Here is an 18,758-nt window from a genome sequence, read left to right as displayed (position 1 = left end):
CACAGCTTCCAGCATCACCTCCACGAGTGTTATTGGCCATATCCGAAATTTAATCAAGCAGGGAGATCCATACACTAGCCTCTGATTCCCAGCTCAACACTCGATCCAATGTTCCGTCAAGCAAACCCATCATATTATGTATATATCAAACCCAAAGTGTGTTACAGCGAGAGACACTGTAACCAGGCAACTAGGTCACACGACCATACTCCACCAATAGAATCCGAGTGGGAGGGACGTTATATCGTTATATTCAGCACTCCGTACTTATAACCGCGTGCCTAGAGATGCCTGTAACTATTCAAGAGTGTGAATATGTATTAGATCTTACAGCCAAAAAGAACTCCTTCTTACCATCAAGGGCAATTCTAAAGTTACAGGGAAGTATTCATCATATGTAGTTGTAGTACAGCATCATAGCATAACATTAAATAAACATCCACTTCCGTTCAATTGGTTCAAAATTTATTATATATGGGAGTACAATGTGTAAAGGTCATAACGATCTCATAGACCATGGAAAAAGGGAGGTGGGAGGAAATAGTAATAGTCAAATTTGTTACTTCAAACTAAATTCTTTCTCTCGGCGTTGGGATCACTGGTGTGCGGTGAGCAAATCCCCATATCATATCCATAATCTCCAGTAGCTATGAACATACAATATATTAGTGAACATCTAGGTGAAATGAATGTGTCAGGGTGCGATCAGTTAAAATAACGGAGAGCACCCTGACTAAAAAAAACTAAGTGGGCATGGGGCCTAAGGGCCATGCGCAGTATGACTCGTGGAGATGATGATGGGAGCTGTGGTGCGTTGAGCAATTCCCTTTCCTTTCTCCAGTCTTTTATAAGTAGATTTGAGGATGTGTAATTGTAGGTTTGCTGTGATATACATATGCTGTGAAACACTGATGACACTTTTATAAGGAGGGTGGATTGATAACTTATGTAACAACCACTAATTGATAAGACACCTGTGTGATAACTTGGAGGTATTCTCATTGAAATTGTACCATGTGATACATTGTACCTATTTAAGATGATGTTTTTAGACTTTGTATTAAGCTTGAGAAAGACCCTTTGTGAATTACGGGTCGAAACGTTGGCGTTCTTTATGTGATGCTGATGAATACAGAATATTTTCCTACACCGAGAGACGTGTGCTGCTGTTCCACTACTCATGTCAGACTGGGTTTATCTAACTTAACAGCAGTACACAGCTCCGGATACCGGGATCTGTGCGGCTATAACACAGAGAAAGACCCTTTGTGTATTACGGGTCGAAACGTTGCCTTTCTAAATATAATTTACTGTAATTTTTACCAAAAAAAAACAACAAATGCTATGTGTGAGCATACCATACGAAGGAGAGATGCAGCTGTATGTCACAAAGTTTGTAATTGAAACCTCTTAGGCCTCATGCACACGACCGTAAAAACACCCGTTATTGCAGGTCGTAATTACGACCCGCAATAACGGGCCCATAGACTTCTGTTAGCCACGGGTACCTTCCCGTTTTCTCACGGGAAGGTGCCCGTGCCGTTAAAAAAATAGAACATGTTCTATTTTTTTATTTTACGGGCCGTGCTGCTATACTTTATAATGGGAGCACGGCTCGCAAAAGCGGCCGGCTGCCCGTGCTCGTAATTACGAGTCGTAATTACGAGCACGGTCATGTGCATGAGGCCTTAGGCTACATTCACATGACAGTGAAAAAAATGTCCATTAAAAACTGATCAACTGTCAGTTTTCATGGCCATTTTGCATCAGTTTGTCTCCAAATTTTCATCCATTATCAGTCCGTCTGTCCGTTTTTAATGGCCGTTTGACATCCATTTTACATCAGTTTTTCATGGCCGTTAAAAAAAAACTGATGAATTTCATTGGTCAGGTTTTTTTTTGTCCCAGCCCCCTGAAAACACCCAAAGGAAGGTCACATGTTCACCTAGACACTAATTTACAGCCCCCCTGTATATGATGCCACACACCTCCCTGTATATGATGCCACACACCTCCCTGTATATGGTGCCACACACCTCCCTGTATATGGTGCCACACACCTCCCTGTATATGGTGCCACACACCTCCCTGTATATGGTGCCACACACCTCCCTGTATATGATGCCACACAGCCTCCCTTAGATTATGCCACACAGACCTCTTGTAGTTGATGCCACACTGACCCCCTGTATATGTGACACAGACCCCCTGTAGTTGCTGCCACACACCTCCCTGTATATGATGCCAGACAGCCTCCTTGTAGATCATGCCACACTGACCCCCTGTATATGCGACACAGACCCCCTGTAATTGATGCCACACACCTCCCTGTATATGATTGCCTACATACTCAATACAACAATGGCATAAATACTCACAGGTGCAGCGCCGTCTCTAGTCTTCTTCAGGTGTGGTCACTCGTCTGAACGGGATATGGCAAGGCAGCGCGACGGCGCGATGACATCATCGAGGCGACTTCAAACCGTTGAAGACGAGTGACCACACCTGAAGAGGTCAGCGCTGCAACAGTGAGTATGCCAACGATAGCAAGCAAGGGAACTAGTAGTTCCCTTGCCAATCCCCATGTAACAGATCCGTTTTTAACGGTTGTTACATGTATTGACAGCCATTAAAAACTGATCCATTGACTTCTATGGGGGCCGTCAGGAAATAGCACGTGTCCTATTTTTTGACGGCCGTTATTCACGGGCCGTTAAAAAAACGGCCATGTGAATGCACACAAAGAATATCATTGTTATGAAAACGGCCATGTGAATGCACCCATAGAATTTCATTGTTCTGAAAACGGCCATGGGAAGGCCGTTAAAAGGACGGCCATCAAACGGCCGTTTTTCACTGTCGTGTGAATAAGACCTTACTGTTAGAAAATGTGGGTGCTGACAGAATAATTACTTTTTTTATTTAACCTTCCTGGCATTCATAGCCATAACAGTAGCCATAATGTTTTTATTTTTATGTAGGCATAGCTCTCGGAGGTCTTGTTTTTTGCAAGAGGAGTTGTCATTTTTTTAGGCTCCAGGTTTATTTGGGCCGCTTTATCCACTCAGTATAATATATACAATAATGCAGCCAGTGGGACTAAGGTTCACACATGGTGTTTTCGTCTAAGTTTTTGCTGCATTTTTTTTTTGTGTGTATTTTTTTTTTTTTTATTACATAAAAAGATTTTCTTGTTGTTTTTACCAAAGAGTGTCAAAAACCGCAAATAAAAGGCCATGTGTGAACATAACCTAAGACGAAGAGAGGCAACTCCATGCTGCAAAGTTTCTAATTTAATCCTTTCACTTCTGGAATTTTGGGTGTTGCATTTGGTCAGATGGCCAGGAGATTATTGTGTTCTTGCCTTCCCACATTCCAACAGCCATAACTTTTTTATTTTTACTTTAAAACAAATGGTAGTTTTTTTTGTGATATTTTGCAATACACATGAGTAAGCATTTTATTTTTATTAACTTTTATGATGGGGAAAATAAAAAATAAAAAACAAAGCAAATCTGTCTTTTTTTTCTTTTACACCATTTATCGATCTCCATAAATCATCATAAATCATGTCATGCGTTAGCTGTATTGTTCAGGGTTTTACGGCTGTGAGTATTAACCAATATGTCTATCTTATTTACTGTATTTTTAAAAAAGCTGTTTTATTGTAATTTTTAAGCTCTTATTATATTTAGATATGTTAAATTTACCAAAAATTAATGTCATTTTTTTAATTTCATTAGGAGACTTCTACTTCAGAACACTTCTACTTTTTTTCTACTTATAAAGTTCTGGTATACAACAGTATATTATGCCTGTGAAGAATAATACTATTTGAATATCTGGGTAGAGAAAATCCTCTCATATATAACAGTGCAGCCTGTAGCTTACGGTTAGGGTTTCTGCCTCACATTCAGCAGGTCATACGTTTAACCCCTTAATGACCAGCCTATTTTGGACCTTAATGACCAAGCTATTTTTTACGTTTTTCAATCGTCGCATTCCAAGAGCTATAACCTTTTTATTTTTGCGTCGACATAGCTGTATAAGGTCTTGTTTTTTGCGGGACAAGTTGTACTTTTTAATAGCACCATTTTTAGGTACATATTATTTATTGATTAACTTATTAACTTTTTTTTGGGGGGGGGAATAGAAAAAAATCTGAAATTTCGCCACTCTTTTTTGCGTCCTAAATCTACGCCGTTTACCGTGTGGTATAAATAACACAATAACTTTATTCAGCGGGTTGTTACGATTGCAACTATACCAAATTTGTATAGTTTTTGTATGTTTTACTACTTTTACACAGTAAAAACACTTTTTTTTCTAAATTATTTGTTTTTGTGTCTCCATATTTGAAGAGCCGTAACGTTTTTATTTTTTCGCCGATGCGGTTGTATGAGGGCTCTTTTTTTGCGGGACGACTTGTAGTTTTTATTGGTAACATTTTGGAGTAGATGCAACTTTTTGATCACTTTTTATTACATTTTTTTAAAGTCAGTATTCACAAAAAACAGCAATTTTTCCATAGTTTTTTATTATTTTTTTTTACGGCGTTCACCGTGCGGGTTAAATAATGTAATAGATTTATAGTCGGGGTCGTTACGGACGCGGCGATACCAAATATGTGTAACTTTTTTACTTTATTGTGGTTTTATAATAGTAAAGCATTTTGTAAGGGGAAAAGGTGTGTTTTTCATTTTTTTTCACATTTTTTTTTAAATTAACTTTATTAAACTTTTTTTTCACTTTTTTACTAGTCCCACTAGGGGACTAGAATATGCGATTCTCCGATCGCATTTATAATACACTGCAATACTTTTGTATTGCAGTGTATTACTGCCTGGCCGTTTAACACGGACAGGCATCTGCTAGGTCATGCCTGCGGCATGATCTAGCAGGCATTCACTCCAGGCAGCCTGGGGGCCTTTATTAGACCCCCGGCTGCCATGGGAGACACAGACACTCGGCGATCGTATCGCCGGGTGTCGGTGGGGGAGAGAGGGAGCTCCCTCCCACTCTCCAAAACCACTCAGATGCGGTGCTCGCTATTGAGCACCGCATCTGAGGGGTTAAACGTGTGAGATCGATACTAATATCGATCTCACACGGCAGAGCAGGGACGCTCCCAGCTGCCTCTAGCAGCTGAGAGCAGGGAGATTTGACATCTCCCTGCTCGGTTTACTTATTCCGATGCCGCGACGTAAAAAGTCTATGGCATCGGAATAAGGCCCGTTAGTGACCGACGTAGAAACACGATGGGTCGGTCACTAACGGGTTAAGGCCTCGTTTACACGAGCGTGATATACGTGCTTGCGATGTGCGTGCTTTTCACGCGTGTCGTACGCACCTATATTAGTCTATGGGGGCATGCAGACAGTCCGTGAGTTTTGCTCAGCGCGAGTCCGCTGAAAAAAACTCACGACATGTCCTATCTTTGTGCGCTGTTCGCGCATCACGCACCCATTGAAGTCAATGGGTGCGTGAAAACCACGCATGCCGCACGGAACCACTTCCGTGCGAACTGCGTGATTCGCGCAACAGCTGTCAAAAGGATAAATGAAAACAGAAAAGCACCACGTGCTTTTCTGTTTACAAACATCCAAACGGAGTGTCATAATGATGGCGGCTGCGAGAAAATCTCGCAGCCGCGCATCATACGCTGATGACACGGAGCTGTTAAGTGCTTTTTGCGCACGCAAAACGCCACGTTTTTTGCGTGCGCAAAACGCACACGCTCGTGTAAATCAGGCCTAAGACCCAACAGCAGCAAGTTATAAAGGGATCCTGAAAAATAAATAAATAGGGGGATCCCCCGAGCACCGTCAAGTGCCGTGAGGTCTCTCCCAGTGTCCTGTGTCAGAGCATCTACTCAGGACCAAGAAACTACACAGAACATAGCAACACAGCACTGTGCTGTATAGTAGAAACTACACCGTACATAAATACGAAGCAGTGAGCAGTGGGTCCTGCCATTTGCCCAACCTTCCTGGATTGTAACACCAGCATTGGTTACAGGCAAAGTCCAAAATACCTCAGGATATTTTACAGTTAATATTTTTCAGAATAGCTTTACTATAAAATTCGGCTTTTTTATAGCTTTACTATAAAATTCTGTACCGACACTGTAATTATTTCAAAGCTCATCTTTCACGATAGTTAACACTGGAACCTGACATTTATTATCTCTCATGAATGTTAACCTTTTGTAGTTTTAGGTAAAATATGATAAAAACCTAACAAAAATGAATCTCTAACCATTATCTATTATTATGATTAATAATGATTAACCCCTTCCCACAAATCGGCGTTACTGTACGTCCTTTTTAGCGGGTCGTTCCCGCAAATGGGCGTACAGTAACGCCCTGAGGATGAAGCGGGCACAGGAGCTGTGCACGCTTCATCTTCAGCGGGTGTCGGCTGTAATATATAGCTGACATCCCGCTGCAACGGCGGCTTTCACAGTTCTATCCGATCACCACAGTTTAACCCCTTAAATGCTGCTGTTAATAGCGACAGCAGCATTTAAGTGATTGACACAGAGGGAGGGGGCTCCCTCTGTACCCGGTTGGCCCCCCGCGAAAAATGTTGCAATGGCAACCAGGAAGCCTAGCAACGGCTTGCTGGTTGCCAGGTACGGGAGCCTATTAGGTCCTGCCTAAGGCAGGACCTATAAGGCTTAACTGTCAGTTGTAAAATGACAGTTACAGTAAGTACACTGCACTACATAAGTAGTGCAGTGTATTATACTGGGGATCAGAAGATCAGATCTTCAAGTGAAAAAAAAATGTAAAAAAGTTTTAGACAAATAAAAAGTTTTATGTAATAAAAACAATAAATCGCCCTGTTTCCCTGATCAAGCCCTTTATAATTAGAAAAAATATATACATAATAGGTATCGCCGCATTCGTAAAAAAATATATTATTTATCCCGCACGATGAACACCGTAAAAAAATACAGTAAAAAAACAATGGCAGAAATTCCTTTTTTGGTCACGTTGTTTCCAAAAAAATGGAATAAAAAGTGATCAAAACGTAGCACGTACCCCAACATGGTACCAATAAAAACTAGCATTTGTCACGCTAAAAACAAGCCTCACACAGCTCCGTCAACAAAAAAATTAAAAAGTTAAGGCTCTCCGGATATGGGGACACTAAAACATTATTTATTTAGAAAAAAAGTGTTTTTATTGTGTAAAAGTAGTAAAATATATAAAAACGATATAAATTTGGTATTGCCATAATCGTATCGAACCGCAGAATAAAGTAAACATGTTGTTTATACTGCACAGAGAACGCAGTTAAAGATTTATAAGAAAAAAGTGAGAGAATTTCTGGTTTTTGGTCTCCTCACCTCCCAAAAAATTTAATAAAAACTGATCAAATCATCACATGTACCCCAAAATGATACTAATAAAAACTACAGCTCGTCCCATGAAAATCAAGTACTCACGAAGCTCGTCAACGGAAAAATAAAGAGTTATGACTCTCGAAACACAATAATGCATAACGACGGCCCAGACTAATTTATATGTGCAGCAGTTCTTCACCTAAAACCCCACGTAATCATTTGCAGCCCCCACTGGTAGACCCTGTAAATGCAGTGGAAACTATGACATTTTGGGGTCTGTGCTACATATGGGGCTAGTGAAGAAGTCAAAGATTAGGCAATGCTGGAGTGCGAATATTTTGTACTGTACCATGGACACCCTTGAGAAGTGCGACTCCTGCACCCAAAAATCTGGCCTATTCAGGATTGGTTCAAAGCGTACGTCACTATCCATGGATAATTAATTTTATTATTTATTTACCCCATTATTATATCATCCCATTATGACCTGATGCACTCCAGTCAGCTTACATATAGCCTGATGTACTCCGCCCAGCTTACATATTCCCTGATGTACTCCGCACAGCTTACATATACCCGGATGTACTCCGCACAGCTTACATATACCCCTACATTATAAACTGAAACACTAGTAAAACACTAAACAAAACTACTACCAAGCAAAATCTGCTCTCCAAAAGCCAAATGGTGCGCCGTCTGGGCCTGGCAGTGTGCCCAAACAGCAGTTTATGATCACATATGGGGTATTACTGTACTCTGGAGAACCGCTTAACAATTTATAGGATGTGTGTCTACGGTGGTACAAGCTGGGCACAACACATTGGGCAAATAGCATATCTGTGGAAAATGGTAATTTTCAATCTGTAACATCCACTGTGCACTAATTTCTGCAAAACCTTTGGGGTCAAAATGCTCACTACACTTCTAGATGAATTCCTTGAGGGGTGTAGTTTCCTAAATGGGGTCACTTCTTGGGGGTTTTCACTGTAATGGTACCTCAGCAAAAATGCAACATGGTGCCAAAAACCAATTTTGTAAAATCTCCACTCCAAAAACGAAAATGTGCTTTTTCCCTTTAGTCCCTTGCCGTGTGTCCAAATAGCAGTTTACAACCACATATGGAGTATTTCCCTACTACTTGTGTAACACATTTTGGGGTGTCTTTTCTCCTGTATGCCTTGTGGAAATAAAAAATGAGCGAAATCTACATGTTATTGGAAAAAAATCCTCACTACACCTCTAATTTAATTCTTTGCGGGGTATAGTCTCCAAAATGGGATCACACCTGAGGAATTTCTACTGTACTGGTACTTCAGGGGCTCTGCAAATACGACATGGCCCCCAGAAACCAATTCAGCAAAATACAAATGGCACGGCTTGCCTTCTGAGCCCTTCTGTGGGTCCAAACAGCAGTTTATTACCACATACACTACCGTTCAAAAGTTTAGGGTCACTTAGAAATTTCCTTATTTTTGAAAGAAAAGCAGTTTTTTTTCAATGAAGATAACATTAAATTAATCAGAAATACACTCTATACATTGTTAATGTGCTAAATGACTATTCTAGCTGCAAACGTCTGGTTTTTAATGCAATATCTACATAGGTGTATAGAGGCCCATTTCCAGCAACCATCACTCCAGTGTTCTTTTTTTAATCAGTTCAATTTTATTCAACAAACTTCACATTTTTACAGGTCATTGTACTTTCTCATACAGTGTATAAGCAAATTTCCACAGACCCAATTATTTATGTCCAACCAAACATTCCCTTCCCCCCAACTCCCCCTTGTATCCCCCCAGCCGGTCTTCTCGATACCACTTTTTCAATCCTATCTCCTTCTCTTCCCCTTTTCCATTCCCCATCTTACGCCTGCTCTCCGTGTGTACCCCACCGTCAGTAGCCCTATACCTGAACGTGTGACCGTAGTGTCATTAGCTCCACAGAAGCATACCCAGATTGATCAATCCACCTAGCCCATTGCTTTTCAAACTTGGCCTTGGACCCCCTCTTAGAATATATCCTATATTCCATCAGAACCTGTGAGTTAAGTGCCCCTATGATTTCTTGTTTCGATGGTGGCTCCGCATCCAGCCAGTGCTTTGCTATTCCTTTCCTAACTTGATATAGTATTTTAGCGATTGCCAACCCTGACATCCTATCCCCCTCCAAATCTCCAACATACCCTAGCAGCATAACCACAGGATCCCATGGAATCTGTACCTCAAACACTCTCCCCACTAGCTCCAATATTTCCGTCCACAGACTCCCCAACCTCCCGCATGTCCAGAACATATGAAGGATGTCTGCTTTTTCCTCCGGGCACCTAGGGCACTTGGCATCTGCTCTTAATCCCATTTGTTTCAGCACCCACGGGGTCCTATACACCCTATGTATCAGAAACAACTGCGATCTTCGTTGTGCTACATTAATGGACTAAGTACATGTTGCTGCCAATACCGCCTCCCAGTGGTCTGTTGTAATAGGACCCACATCCCTCTCCCATACAGCTTTCACTGGTGCCATAGGATCCCCCAGATGTTCCACCAATAACCTGCGATAAACCAATGAAATTAATCCTTTTGACGTTACTGCTTTTGCAATATGCTCCAACACCCCCGCGGCATGTATTGTCATGTCTACATTGACCGCTTGTGTCTGCACAGCGTGCCTAATCTGCAGGTACTGATAGAACATGCGGGAGCCCAGCTGAAACTCCTCCCTTATTTGCTGAAAGGATTTGAGTATGCCTCCCTCGTACAACTGACTCAATCGTATTATGCCTTGCTGCTCCCACCCCTGCATCCCTTCCAATTTACCCAATTCCCCCAGATAAGCATTCCTCCAGAGTGGTGTATATTTAGTGCATTCTCCTATCCCCAGCAATTGCTTGCACTGCCACCACACCTTGTGTATGAGAAGCAGAGTGGGTCTGGTACTCGCCATCCGTTTATAGCTGTGCGCTTCCAGTCCTCCCAACGGGTTCTCCCCCCCCCAGATATGATAGGATGCGCGCACTGGACCCCCATGTCTCTTCCTGCTCCCACCCCCAGAAATGCTGACATTGGGCAGCTAAATAATACACCCAAGCATTGGGCACAGCCAGGCCCCCCTCCTCTTTCGGCAACTGTAATTTCTCCAGTTTAATCCTAGGTACCCCCTTCTTCCATACTAGGTCCCTAAACAGGTTATGCAACCTCCTGAACCAATATTTGGGGATCCATACCGGGGAGTTATGTAGGACATACAGCACCTGGGGCATAAGGATCATTTTAATCAGATTCGTCCTACCCAGAGCCGATAGTGGTAACTTATTCCACGCCTCTACTTTGGCTTTTATCGTTGTTAACAGTGGCATTACATTAAGGGACATATAATCCTGTACTTTCGCCGTCACCCTAACCCCCAAATACTTAAACTCCGTGACCACCGGTATCTCCACCTCCTCCTCCCCAGTCTGGATAACCCCCGGGTCCATGAGCATTAGAGCCGATTTTGACCAATTAATGAGTAGTCCTGAATATTTCCCAAACCGCTTAATTAGGGCCATCACTAACGGTAGTGTGCGCTCGGTATCCGCCATGAATAACAGCATATCGTCTGCGTATAATGCAATTCGTTCCTCCACCCCCCATATCTCAACCCCTGAATATGTTCATGTTGTCTCACTGCGCACGCCAAGGGTTCCACCGCCAACAACAATGGAGATAATGGACATCCCTGACGCGCTCCCCGCTCCAGCGCGAACCGATCCGATAGCACCCCATTCACTCTTATCTTTGCTGTCGGGGCTACATACAACAACTTTACCCATTTTATATAATTAGGGCCAAATCCCATTTTCTCCAGAACTGACCACAAATATTTCCACTCCACGCAATCGAATGCTTTAGCCGCGTCTAAGGACAGAATGGCTCTCCCCCCATGATTATCCGGCAGAAGTTGTAAATTCAAGAACAGCCGTCTCAGATTAACCGCCGTCGATTTGGATGGCATAAATCCGGCCTGATCCTCATGTACCACCCCAGCCACTACCTTAGCTAATCGAAGCGCCAATACTTTCGCCATGATTTTAATATCCGCCGTCAATAGAGAAACTGGTCTATAGGAGCCCGGGAGCTGGGGATCCTTCCCCTCTTTAGGCAGAACGACTATAGTTGCTTCGTACATTGTTTCCGGAAGCCGCCCCCTATCAAAACTATCTACAAGAGTGGCCAATAACTGCGGTGCGAGCTCCTCCCCATATTTCTTAAAAACTTCCACCGGAAGCCCATCCGGCCCCGGCGCCTTTTCACTGGCTAGTATCCCTATGGCTGCCTGGAGCTCCTCCAGAGATATGGGCTCCTCCAATGTCCCTCTCTCCTCCCCTCCCAACCTGGGAAGTTCTATCTCCCCTATATACTCTTCCAGCTGTTGAGGTGTGTGCTCTGCCCTAGAGGCATACAAATCCGAGTAAAACTGCTGAAAAACTTTCAAAATCTGTCCTGTATCCGTCTCCAACTTCCCCCCCTCCCCTTTAATAGTGTGTATGTAATTATTCTCCCTCTGAGCCTGCGCCATCCTTGCCAGTAACCGTCCAGTGGTTTCCCCCTCCTCATAATATTGGCGTTTTAAAAACATCCTTTTGTTATCTGCCCTCTCCAACTGATGTTGTTTTAGCAACCGCTGCGCCTCCACCCAATGCTTCAGTGTGTCTGGTGTGTTAGCTATTATATGTAGCCTTTCTGTCTCCGTTACCCTTTCCAACAGCGCTTCCCCTAATTGTCTAGACCGTGTTTTTACTGCCGAAATGTGCTGGATGAACACCCCTCTCAGCCACGCCTTCATCGCGTCCCACAGTATCTCTTGCGGTACCGTTCCCGAATTAAATTGAAAGTATTCCTTTATGAGGTCTAAAATTTGTTTATGATCTATCAACTTCAGCCAAAAGGCATTGAGTTTCCAGCACCCTTGCCCCCGCCCTGTCCTCCCCTCCGTCTCTATCTTCATTACCAAAGGAGAATGATCCGATAACGCTCTTTGCAAGTACTCTATCTGGGCTACAAATGGTACCGCTGCCGGTGAGCACAAGATTAGGTCTATCCTGGATTAAAGACTGATATGTGGAAGACGCACAAGAATACTGAAAGCTATTTGGATGTTTATCCCTCCATATGTCCCTCCAACCCATTTCAGCAACAAGATGGCCAAACGCTGTTAAACCTCCCCCTGTCATGCCGAATTTATCCATATTGGTATTCAATACTGCGTTAAAATCCCCCATCACTAGTAACGGCACCTCCGGGTACCTAGCCAGTTCCTCCACCACTTTCTTGATACATCCGCTAGAAAATGGAGGGGGGACATACAACACCACCAGCACGCAATTCCAATGATACATCGTACAGTGTACCCCCACATACCGCCCCTCCCCATCCTGGAAGGAGTCGTGACATATAAATGGCACTGCCCTATGTATGAGAAGACTCACCCCCCTTGAATATGTAGTATGATATGAATGAAAACTATGGCCTACCCAGGCCCTATGCATCATGGAGACTGAATCCCTAGTCATATGTGTCTCCTGTAGTCCTATCACCCTCGACTCCTGTTTCCTAATAAAATCAAATATCGCCTGTCTTTTTCTGGCTTCCCGCAGGCCCCGTACATTCCAGGACAAACAATTAAGTGATCCCATCATCCCTCAACATATCCCAACACATCCTATCCTGTTCTCGCAACTTTACATATCCGACCGGCTGGGTCCTCTTTCCCTCCCTCCCCTCCCCCCCCCTGTAACCTCCCCCGTAAACCTACCCCTTTCCAAGGGTTGGGGCGACAGAACGTATCTGCCATTACACATAACAAGCGTCGGCAGGTCAACTCCGCCCACCGTACATTCAACAATACCATAAATCGTTATTCACTTTTCCCGCGTAACTGACCATCCCTCCCGCTGTCTTTTTTCTTGCAAATAAACAACCATCCTTTCAACATATCGGTACCCCTCAATGTCCATAAACACATTCCTCCTCTTCCGGTCTTCCGCGTTCACCGCAACCATACCCTCCAACTCCAAGTCCAAACATGACCAGGAACCCTCAATGCCATATCTTGCAATTTTCTACGACACCTGGTTCAGTCCCGTATCCCCAGCCTCCTTTTGTCAGCCGGTCTGTTCCGGATCAACGCCGTCCCTCTGCCTCCGCCGGTCTCAGCTGACTTTCATGGCTATCCAACCATCTAACCGCTTCTCTCGGTGTCTCGAAAAAGGAAGTTGTGCCCAGCGCCACCACTCTCAGACGGGCAGGATAAATCATTGAATATTGCACTTGTAACGCCCTTAGGCGTCTCTTTATATCCATAAACTGTGATCTTTTCCTTTGTACTTCCATAGAGAAATCCGGGAAGAAGGACACTTTCACCCCATTAAAGGAGATGTCTTGACGCTCTCTAGCTTTCCTCAGGATCTTGTCTCTATCTTTATAATGTAAAATCTTTATCAGCACCGGTCTCGGCGGCCTTCCCGGAGGGCCGGGTCTGGTCGGCACCCTGTGCGCTCTCTCCACCGCAAATAAAGGGGTCAATTCCTCTCTGCCAAATGTGTCTATCAGCCACTTTTCAAAAAAATCATCCGGATTCACTCCCTCCACTCTTTCTGGAACCCCCACTAGGCGAACGTTATTCCGTCACAGCCGATTTTCCATGTCGTCTGTCTTAGCCAGCAATGTCGCCACTGCCTGCGAGTGTGCCTGTACATCCTGCTTTATGTGAGGAATCGCATCCTCCATGTCTGAGACTCTCCCCTCCACGGCAGTGGTGCGTTCCGCTACTTTTTGCAAATCATTCCTGAGCAGCAAAATGTCCTCCTTCAATCCACCCATCTGACTTGCTAAGGTATTAAGGACCATAGAATTTTGCTTCACCGCTGCCAAAATGTCCTTTAGGGAGGGTTCCTCCTTCCTTGCTCCACTTTTCCCTCCAGCACCTGGCTGATCCTGCATGGCGCCACTCCTCTCCTCCTCACTTCTCATGTCCCCCGCCAAAGGAGAGTACCTGGATCCATAAGATGAGCCTCCAGCTGCCTGATCTCCAGCCGACTGTCGCTGCTGTGCAGCCGCCCCCCCTGCTCTCGGCGTGCGGGCGAACCTCTCCAGCTTCTCCACTACTTCCTGCCGGAGGCCTCTATTGCGGCCTTCCTTCTCCTCGGCGCCATCTTGAGCGCGGGACCCGGGACTCGCTGGCGGCGACTTCTGCTTCTTTGAGCGCGTCATTATGAACGGGCACTCGTGCTCCTCCACCTCTAGACTCTGGTAAGACCCTGGGGAAGCGGTTTTCCCCGAATTTTACGGGATATATGGACCTTATAGGATGAATACAGCAGGAGCTCCGGTCACACACGTCCTCTCACATTCACCGCTAGGCCACGCCCCATCACTCCAGTGTTCTAATGGTACATTGTGTTTGCTAACCGTTTTAGAAGGCTAATGGATGATTAGACAACACTTGAAAACCCTTGTGCAATTATGTTAGCACCGCTGTAAACAGTTTTGCTGTTTAGAGGAGCTATAAAACGGACCTTCCTTTGAGCTAGTTGAGAATCTGGAGCATTACGTTTGTGGGTCGATTAAACTCTCAAAATGGCTAGAAAAAGAGAGCTTTCATGTGAAACTCGACAGTCTATTCTTGTTCTTAGAAATTAAGGCTATTCCATGCGAGAAATTGCCAAGAAACTGAAGATTTCCTACAACGGTGTGTACTACTCCCTTCAGAGGACAGCACACACTATCCCTCCATGTTTCACACACTTGCACCCCATTATCCATTTATTTCTATTGAGGCACTTCACTCATTACTGCCCCCTATATTTCACTTATAGTATTACACTTGCACACACACTATTCATTTATTATTTCTTACTACACATCCCATGCACCACACACACCACTCCCCTCAAGACTAGTGGGAGTGGCTATTATTATTTAAAGCACCTGCTCACTCCATCAGCGTTTCTGACCTGGCTGTGTCCATTTGTAAGTATGGCCTTTTTCGGTGTTTTTGTATATGTCCCCTTGTTTTTATCGGTTCTGTATGGGGTATTTCCGTAATCAAAAGAAATTGCTTTACAAACGATGGATTGCTTTTCTCCTTTATTCATTATAAAAATTAGAAAATTCTATGTTTTTTCAGAAAAAAAAGGAGATTTTCGTCTTCACAGACTAATTCCAATAAATTCAGCAAAAAAACATGTGGGGTCAAAATGCTAACTATACCACTAGAAAAATTCCTTGAGGGGCATAGTTTCCAAAATGGGGTCACTTTTGGGGGGTTTCCACTGTTTATGTCCCTCCAGTGCTTTGCAAACGCGACACGGCACCGAAAACCATTCAAGTAAAATCAGCGCTCCAAAATCCAAGTGGCGCTCCTTCCCTTCTGAGCACTGCCGTGGGTCCAAACAGCAGTTTATTACCACATATGGGGTATTTCCGTAATCGGGAGAAATTGCTTTACAAATGTTGGGTTGCTTTTTCTCCTTTATTCCTTGCAAAAATTCGAAAATTCTACGTTTTTCCAGAAAAAAAGTAGATTTTCATTTTCACAGACTAATACGAATACATTTAGCAAAAAAACCCATGAGGTCAAAATGCCAACTATACCCCTAGATAAATTCCCTGAGGGGTGTAGTTTCAAAAAAATGGGGTCACTTTTGGGGGTTCCACTGTTTTGGCACAACAAGACCTCTTCAAACCGGTCATGGTGCCTAAAATATATTCTAATGAAAAGGAGGCCCCAAAATCCACTAGGTACTCCTTTGCTTCTGAGGCCTGTGTTTCAGTCCATTAGCACACTAGGGCCACATGTGGGATATTTCTAAAAACTGCAGAATCTGGGCAATAAATATTGAGATGCATTTGTCGGGTAAAACCTTCTGTGTTACAGAGAAAAAATTTATTACAAATGCATTTTGGCAAAAAAAGATTAAATTTGAAAATTTCACGTCTACTATTCTTTCAATTCCTGTAAAATGCCTAAAGGATTAAAACACTTTGTGAATGCTGTTTTGAATACTTTGAGGGGTGCAGTTTTCAAAATGGTGTGTTTTATGGGAGTTTCAAATATATAGAGCCCTCAAAACCACTTCAGAACTGAACTCGTCCCTGAAAATATAGCCTTATGAAATTTTCTTAAAAATTTGAGAAATCGCTGTTAAAGTTCTAAGCCTTGTAACGTCCTAGAAAAATAAAAGGATGTTCAAAAAACGATGCAAACAAAGTAGACATATGGGATATGTTAATTAGTAACTATTTTGTGTGGTATTACTATCTGCTTTACAAGCAGATACATTTAAAATTAGAAAAATCATAATTTCTTAAAATTTTCTCTACATTTTGGTTTTTCACAAATAACCAATTAATTTATTGACCAGATTTTTTCACTAATATAGTACAATATGTCATGAGAAAACAATCTCATAATCGCTTGGATAGGTAAAAGCATTCTGAAGTTATTACCACATGAAGTGACATGTCAAATTTGAAAAAATGGGTCTGGTCCTGAAGGGGTTAATGCAATTCTGATAAAGCACATTTGTCGATAAGCTTTTCCAACCTTTAATAGTTGTTTTCGGGATGTCACCGCTGTGACTAGAGATTGGCTCACTGAGATTGTTTACTTCATGACGTTATGTGACCAAAGTCCAGCAGGGGACCAGGAACACACAGTGGACATTTTATAAGGTCAGCATAGCATCTTTTGTAATTTTCAGCTATTTGGAGCCTTTTTTTTTTTTTTTTTTTTTTTAAAGATTGGCATAAGCTTATAAACAAAGATTTAAGGGAGGGAGAAAGAAAGAAAAGATAGATGGATGGATGGAAGGAAGGGAGAGGAGGTGAGAGAGGAGTGAAGGAAGGGAGCAAAGAGAGGAGGGAAGCAGGCCAAGTATATTTGCAAAATAAGTTATATAGTTGATACGCCTATAGTAGAAATGAGAATGCCATCTGGTACTCCATCTTACACAAAATGTTTGCACCATATGATTCCAGTACTCTCTGTACACTGGTGAATTCATAACATTATAAAAATGGCAGGCAGCACATCCTCCATACTGTGCTTTAACACAAAAATAACATTTTGATCATTTTGTTCAGGAGGATCAATGGTGTAAACTGCCAATCCTCAGTTTTCCAGAGAAAAAAAAATAACGAAGTATGGATGTACAGTGAGTAACTACATAAACAATCCCATTATCCGTCTTCCACCAAACTTTACAGTTGGCACAATGCAGTCAGGCAGGTAGCGTTCTCTTGGCATTCGCCAATGACTCGTCCATCAGACTGCCAGATAGAGAAGCGTGATTGGCGGCATGCTTTACATCACTCTATTCGCTGCTTGGTGATATAAGGCTTGCATGCAGCTTTTCGGCCATGGAAACCCATGCCATGAAGATCCCGGTGCGCATTTTTTGTGCAGATGTTAATGCCAGAGTTAGTGCAGTCATTGAGTCTGCACAGCGTTGGAGACTTTTATGCACTATGTGCCTCAGCAGTTGACAAACCCGCTGTATGTAATGCCGATGGCAGGTCCTGTACCATCCTCAGTGACCTCTTCTCCAACGAAGCTGCCGACGTAGTCTGCCTTCTCCTGCGCCCGGCAACCCGCCACCAGCCTGCGCCCGGCAACCCGCCACCAGCCTGTGTCCAGCTGCCAGCTACATGCCTGTGTCCAGCTGCCAGCTACCATCCTGTGTTCCGCTGTCTGCTATCCACCTGTCATCCGTGATCCACAGTCTTGCCTCCATCCATCAAGGTACCATCTACCTGTGCCTGTCTGGCCAGAAGATACTAGGCCAGGATCAGATCAAGAGGGAGCGACCTGGCAGCCTCCCCGCAGCAAAGACTAGATCCCTGTATAGGGGCTAGGGTATGTTCACACACAAACTCAAAAACGTCTTAAAATACAGAGCTATTTTCAAGGCCAAACAGCTCCTGATTTTCAGACGTTTTTGAAGCCACTCGCGATTTTCATGGCCGTTTTTGGAGCTTTTTTCGATAGTCAATGAAAAACTGCTCCAAAAACGTCCCAAGAAGTGACCTGCACTTCTTTTTCGCGGCCGTTTTTTTACGCGGCCGTTTTAAAACCGAAATCAATGGGCAGATGTTTGGAGGCGTTCTGCTTCCGATTTTGTCGGCCGTTTTTGGGGCGTTTACGGCCCGAAAAACGGCCGAAAATAGGCTGTGTGAACATACCCTTAAAGTGTGAAGACCAGGGAGGCTGCTTAGACCACGTCCTTAGAGGTGGCCCTAAACCAATCCGGTGGAGTAGCCCAGTGGGTCCACAAACCCGCTGGTCGTTACACTCTCTAACTTTACACGGTCTGCCACTTCGTGGCTCAGTTGCTGTGGTTCTAAAGGCTTCCATTTTGAAATAATAC

General features: G+C 43.5%; 1 protein-coding gene across 2 annotated transcripts in view; it reads right to left on the bottom strand.

The window, feature by feature from the left end:
* The window catches only part of NEK1 (NIMA related kinase 1), a 122,511-nt gene that overhangs the window by 11,410 nt on the left and 92,343 nt on the right, over positions 1 to 18,758 (bottom strand). The window lies entirely within an intron of this gene.

This window comes from Rhinoderma darwinii, chromosome 1 (genome assembly GCF_050947455.1).
Source record: "Rhinoderma darwinii isolate aRhiDar2 chromosome 1, aRhiDar2.hap1, whole genome shotgun sequence".
In the NCBI taxonomy this organism is placed as follows: domain Eukaryota; kingdom Metazoa; phylum Chordata; class Amphibia; order Anura; family Rhinodermatidae; genus Rhinoderma; species Rhinoderma darwinii.
Note: the sequence above shows the minus strand (reverse complement) of the source record. Positions and strands in the feature narration are given on the sequence as shown.